The following is a 9,825-nucleotide window of genomic DNA, read 5'->3' as shown; positions in this document are numbered from 1 at the left end:
AATCTGAAATGTTGAGTATTACAGGCGTTAAGTACTCCATGCCATGTTACAGGAATACAGCTAACTTATTTTAATAGTCATTAGTTAAAATTATGTAGAAACAATCCTCTAGTTAACAGAAATGGTTCACTGCAACTTTTAACAGTATGTAAGACTGGAGAAAAAGGACAACTTGTATTGGGCAGACTGAAGGTTACCAACACTGCATTGCTTTCAATCTGCAGTGATGTGCTTTGGCTAGAACATCAACTTATTGATTCACTAGTAGTCATATTTCCAGACAGGTATTTATCTTTCTCTGGTTTTTATCCTCACTATTTGTATTGCTGTCCTGGATGTTATTATTGTTGTAAATCTATTTTTGTTCCCATGCATCATTATAATCACCAGGTCTATAAATGGCTTTGCTCTTTCAGCCTGTCTGATATCTGGAAAAATTCACAAGTCCCGACCAGGGAGTTGGTGCTGGCAGGTGAACACTGCCTCACTGAGTCATCTCAATATATCAGCGTGATGTTTATTGAGCCCAAGCAACAAACAGTGGGAAGACTGTGGCTTCAGCCTTGGGACTTAGAGTTCACCACATGTTGCATTTAGAGAACACTCAGAGACTCGTCATTAAGAGATTTATGTCAAACTAAGGGGAAGAGGAATCTTAAAAAGATCGATTGGCTCTGAAAGCAAACATATTAGTAGCAAGAAGGCAACAATCTGGCATTCTACCATTCTATTACAGCTGTCCCTTAGAAATTAATCTCTCTCTTTAAATTGTAAGAGCTGATGATCTGAACTGAGAACACTTTGAAAATGGAGGCTTAAAGAAAACTGTTAATCTGCAGGCAATGTGGTGGTGCAGGTAGCAGGAAAATGTGTCTCAGATTTGACCAAAGGAGGAGAAAACCTTCTGCAGCTATTGCCCCATCCTTTTCCTCAAATATAACTCAGAAACCTCAGGGAAAAGATATCATGCCAATATATACTGAAGAGAAAAGTTATTTGGCTAATAATGTTGTCAAGAGAAAGCTTATACCTACATGATTATCTTCGTTTTAACTGTGTGGCTTGTTTTATCTTGTAAGTGGATTTGCCTAATTTTTTTTTATTGAGACTTTAGCTTGTTTTGTAAATCTGGGGCATATACATGGGGCTAGTATACAAAAAGGAAAATCCCTCTTGTCAAACTGTCCAGAGAAGGAAAAATGGAGCTTTTCCTATCAAAACAGAACTTGATTTGGATCATAGGATTCGAAGGTTGCAATGGAGGAACTGGAAAATTAGGTCACAAAAGATGTATAGCATTATCAGCCATAAAAAAAAAATAGAAACATCTTCTCCAATTTCAAAGTGAAGGAGGACACATATTCTTTGCTGTTTGGGCTTGTCTACCTTGGGAATTAAGTCAGCTTGTGAATTTGAAGAGTGCTGTTTCCCTGTGTGGACCCCCTTTGCTGGTACATGATGTTATCTTCTCTGGTTCCCTTTTGAAGTGGATTGACACCATGTAATTCAGCTGAATTTGTGAATTTTTCAGGTTGTATGAACAAGTTGAACTGGGTAAGATCAGATTCCTACCTTACAGATGACTATAGTTCAGGATAAGCCCTGTTCTTTGCATGAGGGTCACCAAACTGCTACACTGTAAATTTACATCCCAGCCTGCTTCACAGTGACTCCAACCTACAGGCAAACCAGCATGAGCATAAGGAATGCTGAAGACCTATGAACTGAGAAATGACAGTTTTATTTATCCATTCCTGCCCTTGCCATTTTTGGCCTTGAATTTTTTCCTAACTTGATCTCTGTGACATCAGGAGGCTTGAGGCAATGATTCAGATCCTTCAAGTACTCAGAAACCTTTGACGTTTTCTGAAAAACTCAATTGTAAACCCCATTTGATAAGAAGGAATTCATTGTTCCCAGAATCAACATTTCCAGTTAACACCAGTACTCCAAAAGAGAAAGAGACAGCACATATTTTACCGAAAGCTATGGAAACTGGAACTGAAACAAGACAAGCTTTAGCCAGTAAGATTTTCTGGCTAACAGGTTTTTCTTTTTTGTCTCTACTAATTTGCTTGCTACTCTGTAATTGAAGGTCACTGGTTAAGGAAAATGGTCCTCTTAGCTCATGAGGAGTGTCTGCAATTTCACTGCTTTCAGTCTGACTTCATTGTGTATATTTGGGCAGTATTAACATGGCACCAAGTTTCCCTCCTTCTGGTTTTCTGCATACACAGGACTGTTGGGCCAGAAATGATGCCACTTTCGGCCCTCAATGAATTTGGCATGGAGGTCTGAGGGTTTTTTGCTACATGTTCTGAATTCAAATCTCTCAGACACTGGGTTCATTCAACTGTGAACCAGCTATTGGCTTGTGCCGCTTGATGGACAGCCTGTATAATTTGCATCCAAACAGTTTCACCACCTATGGATTGCTAGGTTCTCCCCTTTCAACCAAGAAAGTAGTTAAAGGCAGTTGTCATCTGTGAGAAGAAGCTGGCTGCTCCTGGACACAGGACCTTGGCTGCTTCTTATGACAGTAAACATCTACAGTGCAGCAGGGGCTTTCAATGCTGAACAATCTGAAATACAGGTGAGGTAAGAGACTGGAACCTCAAGTGTAGACTTTACTGAGGCTGGACAGAAAAGCTACTGTGATTACAGTCTTTTAAAGGAATCAAACAGAATAAGAATATTTGATATAAAAGCAATATCTTTCAGCTGCAAATATCAAGAAATCTGCATGACAATTCTATGAGTTATGTAGATACATAGATAACATTTATAAATACAGTGATTTCAGACACATTGCGTTGCTTTTCTCCTTATTTATAGAAAGTTTCTGGTTTTGCTGTCTGACATATCAATGCCATGCTGATTTGAATTCCTCCAACAGACTTTCCTTTTCCCACTGAACTGAGTTTAACAATTTTGTCCGCACCTTAGAGAGTGACACAGTTCTTTCCCTTACTATTTATCTTTATGTCTCTTTTCATGTGGCTTCCGTTTCCCTTTCCATGCCACTGAAGCCAGCCTCAGCTTGCCCATTTTCCCACAATGACCTCTATGTCTTCATAATTCATAGATCACCCTTCTTGAATGAATATTGAAGACTCCTTTCCTACCACTCTACCCACACTTTCTGGCTGGGAGCAATGAGTGTTTGATGGGCAGGTGTAAGTATATGCAATATATGTGTAATATATATGTATATACATATTACAAAAAATGTATGTACTTCTCTGCCTTGTACTTGCTGTACTTTTAAAAACATTCTAAAATTTCTTATGTATTCTGTCTTCCTCAGGCAGGTTGCACAGCACATCCACAAAAAAACCCCATATACACAGAAATGATCACAATGAAGTAACAAAATCAACAATGAACATCCAATATTTCCTCTCCAAAATGGCTATCAGAATTTATTTGAAATTAATTCCTTGTATAATGTCAGCTCTGCAGCTTCTGGCTTCAAAGGAAGTGAGTGCAGTGGTTCAAGCTAAGAAAAAAAGGGAGGGGCCTTTGTGAACTAACACAGAAAGAATATGCAATTTGTGGATGATGGCAAAAGTCACTGGGAAAGCTTGCCATGTCCCTGCAAAAATAGCACATGCTCATGTACTAAAAGCTCTGAAGCACCTTTTAGGTAATTTTTTTTGTGGCCAGACTTCAAGCATAATAAAGCTTTTGTCCTTTTCTTGGCAGAAGAGGTTGAAAACCAAAAACAGGAGGGGGGAGGAGATGGAAGGAATTTCAGACTCCTCAGGAGAGGCATTCCAGCTGGTGTAGACTGTGCTACATCCTTCCTGGATGCTGCACTGCATTCCTTTGTTTCCTCTGACCAGATATTTTCTTTTATTTAGTCCATCAGTGCCCTGCAAAGTATGTGGTACCTCCTTGGCAATGTGGAATGCACTGCGCAGTCTTTTTCTTCCAGCTCTGAAGTTTCCCCAGATTTAGCATTTTTATCACATGCTGCTCTTTACTTGCTGTGTTAAAAGAACTATTAATTATTTGTTTTAAATTTATCTTATTTGGCACTGAGAAGTGAGCTAAATTAAGCTTTGGTGGAAGCCAAACTAACTGTCAACTTCATGCATATTTATTCTTCATCTTGAACGCAGTAGGGTGGCACCCTGAGAGCAACAGCACAGATTCCAGCGCTTCACCCAGCAGGGACCAGGACTTTTAAAGAGATTGCCCAGAGTCAGTGATTACTGTCCACAAGGGAACACATTGATTTAAAGATTTTGCATCTACCATACTGTGCCTCAGTTAGCACAGGGAGTTCACTGTGTTTCATGCAATGTGAATTTTGAACATTGAACATTTGACTTCTGTGTGTGTATGTGTATGCAAGATGCACCTCTTCCCTAAATCCACCTTTATTCATCCCTCAAAAAATGTATAAACTACCCTCTCAGCTTTCTTCTAAGCTTGTCCTCTCTCCAGTGGGATTTTTGCTTTTGATGCTTACCCTTAACTTTCTTTAATTTTTTTTTTTTTTGCATGAAGATCTTCATGTTTCTAGAGCTACAGGGGTTCTTCTGGCCTGCTCTCAGAGTAGGCAATACAACTTTGTACTGTAAGACAAGTTTGCACATTACCATACTCCTTTTCAATCAGGATTCAAGAATATCACTACTAGGACAAATATTAAAAAAGGAGCCTGGAGTCAGTGGTGATGTGCTGTGAACCGGGCTCCTTTCAGTGAACAATAAATTAAAGGTTCCTCCCATGGTTTTAGTAAGAAGTCTATTTTTTCACAGGAAAAAAGCAGAACTTGCTTGATAAATCCATATATTGCAGGTGATGGTGCCCACTTGATCTTTGGTGAAGTTTCCCAGTAAGTGTTCCTGCAGCTGCGAGTTCAGCTCCAGGAGATGGAAGCTTGGCTCCTTGGCAGTCTGTTCTTGGACTGGCTTATGACTCAGTAGGCTTGAGAAGTGGAAAATAAAATGAGAGGAAGTGAGTGTTCACCCTACTAAAAAGTATTAACACAGAAGAGATCAATATACTTTTCCTTTGTAAAAACAGATTTTGCAAACAAGAAAGAATAGTAATAATAATAACAACAATTTAAAGTGGACTTTCAGTTAAAGAATTCAGTGCTGCTGCTTTAAATGGTTGATGCTGACTGCAGAAGGAAAGCTAACAGCATTCTGATTTGTTGTGAGAACTTCTCCCTAAAATGTAAAAGCCTTTCTTATCAGAAAAAGCCTTTCCCTTCTCTGCTTCTCCATCTTTTTTTTCATATTGCTATAAAAAGGCTAACAGTAAATGTCAATGAAAATGAAGGCAATGTGAAAATACATAGAAACTGCTGCTTTGGTTTTTTTTTTTTTCCTGTGAATTATTTTAAACAATTTTGATCTGCATCCAGAGCAGTTTATGAAGGCACAAAATAGTGCATGTGAAACAGCAGGCAAGAATGTGGAATGAATACTAATGCACTCAAACAACCTCCCCCAAGCTCTCTTAAGCCTAAAAAATCCTTCTGCAGCATAACTACTAGTTCCTGTGGAGCTTGCTTATATCCTCATGGAGGAAAGTCCTTTAGTATTTAATACAAAATTATTATCTTTTCATACAATTTTTGAGCTGTTAGAATTTAATACAAAATTTCATCCTTTCCATAGCGGGGGGAGGGAACCCTCTACAGACTATCATGAATAAATTCTAAAATGTTTTTAGGGAAGATTTTTCAGGCCAATAATACTTTTTTATAGGATCTGCCTGCATACCCCTTGATAAATAAAATGGAATTTTTTTCATAACAGTGGAATCTTGAACTAAATTGATTTTACAGGTAAATTTACCAGGACAAATTTTGACTCTTCAGTGTAAGAGGAGAACAAGAAAGGGCCACCTGTGAAAAACAGAAGAAAATTGAAGGAATATAAAAATCACCTTTTTTTTTCTGAAAAAAATATTATCAATTTCTGGAACACTAAGTACTTAAATTATTTAAACCTTTTTGGCACAAAATACCAAAAGGCCTTTCTTTATCTTCTAATTTTGGAGGTCTAATTACAATCTGACATATCATTCAGAGATGCCAGCTGAAGTCAGAGAGAGGGGCCAGACTGGTATCAGAGCATTTTTTTTTCACTAAACCATTAATTCTGTGAAAGGGGCCATGTGATGTCTGGCCTGCAATAATAGAAAACTACAATCAGTAGCATTCCCTTTTCTTGTCCCTCTACCTTCCATTTCTCATAAATTAGGCGTTTATTTTTCCTCCCATTCTGCCTATGTAATGACTTTACATGTTCAGAGTGTAAATATACTGAGGTAACCCCTCAGAAGGACACATAAAATTTCAGTCTTGGATACCTCTTTTTCATATAGATTCAAGGAACTCCAAGGACTAAGTGGCTGCTCTTCCTGCTTATATGTAGAGTTTGAAGTTGCAAACAGACACAAAGTATCACAATTCCATAACTAATTACAGCAAATTTACAATTTATAAACCTTTTGTGGCATGGGCAGTTTGCAGATGTTTAGTTCCTGAAGGTCATTTCTCCACAAAAGGGCAGGGTAGCAAGTGTAAGGCCTTTAAACGAGCTGATTTCAGTTCTCTGCTAGGGCATCACTCCCATGCACTCCCAGCCAAACATCCACACTGGTATCCAAGTTATTTTGGCTCTGTAAGAAGAGATGGGATCTGACAATCTTGCAAAATGGAGCCTGCCAATTATTTTTCGCCTTTTTAAAAATTCTATTTGGCTAAAACCCCATAAACTGGTATTTCTAACAGCTGGATTCTGCAACGAGAAGAGCTGTATGATTACCTTGGGTAGGTAACTAAGAAGTCGTGCTGACAGGCCTTGGCATTTAGCATGCTGACTGTGACAATGGAAAGATTTATTCAAAACTACTGCATCAATTAGAGTCTGTATTTTATTTCACTGCAATATGCTTCTTGGTGTTTTGCTTTGTTTTTCCCTGTTGAATATATCAGCTGACTGTTAAAATGAGTGAAAATCCATGGCTTTCCACAGCAGCACTGCACAGAAAAGAGAAAACCAAATTGAATCCAGACATGCTGATGAGAGGGTGAAGGAGATTCATCAGACATTTTGGCAACAGCAAATGCAGACAGTGATGGTTTTCTCTCCATCTCCCCTCTCCCTGCCTCCTAATGGCTGGAGTTGATTCAACAATGGGGGAGCTCAGAACCCAAATTAATGATCTTTTTAATGGAAAATCATTGTCCCACAGTGAAGAGCTGTTTCTTCCCTTTCCTTATCTCTATTTATGTTCAGGCAGCCTCACTATCTTTCACTTATTTTACCCCTCTCTCCCCCACCTTACTCGACCTTCTATCCAAAAAGGAAGTATAAAGCTATGATGTTTTTTGCTGCTACTACCATATTCACTTTCCTTGCAAGTTGTGGCATCTCTTTTGGGGCCTGTCTTGACTATTTGCATTTCATACTTCCCTGTTTTACATTCATCACAATGGGATTGTGACCTCTTGAAAGTTTTCCAAATAAATAAGGTCTAGGTAAGGTCAAACATGAGGCAGTGGCACCCCACCCATGAAGAGCAGAGTGTCAGGCACTACTTTACACATCAGATCAAAACTTCAGTGTCCGGTGCTGTTCCACACCCTCACCCTTTTTCTACTTAAGCAAAAGACATCAGTAGTGATTGGAATGGCTGCATCTGTATTGTTGGACTCTGGAGAGACAGATAAAAACACAACAGGGCTGTAAATCTTGCTCAGCAGCTAAGGGCTAGTTGAGCATATGCCAGCCAAAATATGGCTGGCATGCAGATATCACTGTAAGGCAATCAAGTTATCCCTGATGGACAACCCAGGACTTGTTGAACTCTCCTCCACAGCTGCAGAGTTGTGTGCCAGGATCTCCTCTTGAGTGGGGATGTCTCTCAAGGTTACTCCTCAAGGCTGAGAGAACCCTTATCACATCAGATACCCATTAGGTGAATTGGGAATAGGAGTACTGAAAGTTTGAAATCTTAGCTAAGTCATAGAACGGCTTTACTGTGTATCTATGATCATACAGACATAAACCATTGACCAAGTCTGGGACTAAGCCTGAATCCAGCCACACCTGAAAATCCCTGCTGGGAAGGAGTTTAGAATGCAAGGGGATCCCGTCTGAACCTCATGATTCCAGGGAGGTTCTCCTGACATTTTTGCCTGGCACTGTCCCCTATGCAGCACATACCTTGCCATTGAACCTTGTTAAGCCACTGTCACATTTACCATTGAACTTTGGTAACTTACTGTCTTACACCAACAAAATGTATTGTTGCTTCTGCCTTGTGAGTGAAGGGCACGACTCCATCTGAGACAGAGTGAGACTCAAATCATGAGCGAGTCCCCCATACTTATACTCCAGCTGGTTTCATTGTATGCCAAGGCCTCCTTCCTGGGATATGTAAGTACATGTGCAACTCTAAGTGTGTCAGTGGCCCACTGCTTTGAATAGGATTACTCACACGATGAAGTACCTTCCTGAACTGGAGCTTCAGTATTGAGTTGAATGGCAGAGAAAAATGCTTTTGAGATCCATTGAAAAGTGCTAATTCAAACCCCATGTAAAATGTAGACTAGTCTGAACAGCTACGTTATTTCTCTAAAAAAATATACAGCCATCTTGGCAGAGCTCACATGTTATTGAATTCATTTTTATATGACAAGCTACGGGAAAATTAATAATACCTCATATTTTTCTTTTTTATGGAAACTATGTGCAAATACTTGAAGTTAGCAAATGCTAACAACCTTTAATAGTCTTCAAAGCATAACAAGAAAGTTAACTTTTTTCTTTATAATGGTCCTATTTAAAATCACAGATAAACACAATTTCTTTCCCACTGAAAAAATGGGCAATCTTTTTAAGTAGCTCATATCAATGAAAGAAAATGCACGTAGATGTAGATCAAAAAGCACCAATATGAAAATAGTTCTTGATCAAATAACATTTTTGTTTTACTGCCAACCCCCGTGGAGATCCTTTGCTTTCTCACATGTTGAGTAGTTGCTTGGGGCAACCTTTGGAAATTGTGTGCATTTGCCCACCATTGCATTTGTCTCAATGACTTTTCTGTGAAACCACTGTTTGTGATACCTCCTAAGGGCATTCACAGTGAAAACTTTGTGCATCATTTTAGGGGTGTTGAAATTACTGAAATGCCGTGAGTAAGAGACATACAGGAATTTCCCTTACCAGCAGGCGATGAAGTAAACAAGTAAGAAAATTCGATTTCATCATAAACCCATTGGGGGTTGGGGTTAGGTCACCATGTCAAGCCATATAGAAAGAATAGCTTGGTTACCATGTTCATTATATAGTACTCCTCTCTGCTGAAATTGCTAGCAAGAATGCTAATTAGTGCTTGCCACTCTCCATTGGACCGACACTGTGAGATGTCTAAATATTCATCTGACTAAAAAACTGTAGCTTCTTGTGACCTAGCTTATTTCTGAAGCAGTTATTTAGAAGCAAAAAAACTGCTTTCCTTTTTCAAAACCTCTCTCTCCATCTTAAGCTGTTCTAATATTGCAAAAAATGCACAATTAATGCTTCCAAAACCCCTAATCACTTATTGTTACAGTACTGCATTGGTGTTACTCAAAGGATCATGTGACTGCTGTAACATTTTGCACTGAAACACTTGGCTAGATTAATGGTATTGGCCACATTAATGAACTCCAGAGCTGGAGAGAGAATTTTGCTTAGCAAACCTGATTGCTTGTACAGCATAGATGACACAAATGCTTGGTGCTTACTTACAGAAGATCACAGAATTGTAAAATAGTTTGTGTTGGAAGGGACTTTCATGATCATC

Source organism: Anomalospiza imberbis, chromosome 1, assembly GCF_031753505.1.
Source record: "Anomalospiza imberbis isolate Cuckoo-Finch-1a 21T00152 chromosome 1, ASM3175350v1, whole genome shotgun sequence".
Taxonomy (NCBI): Eukaryota; Metazoa; Chordata; class Aves; order Passeriformes; family Viduidae; genus Anomalospiza; species Anomalospiza imberbis.
The sequence above is the reverse complement of the archived record's forward strand: the minus strand, read 5'-3'. Positions refer to the sequence as shown.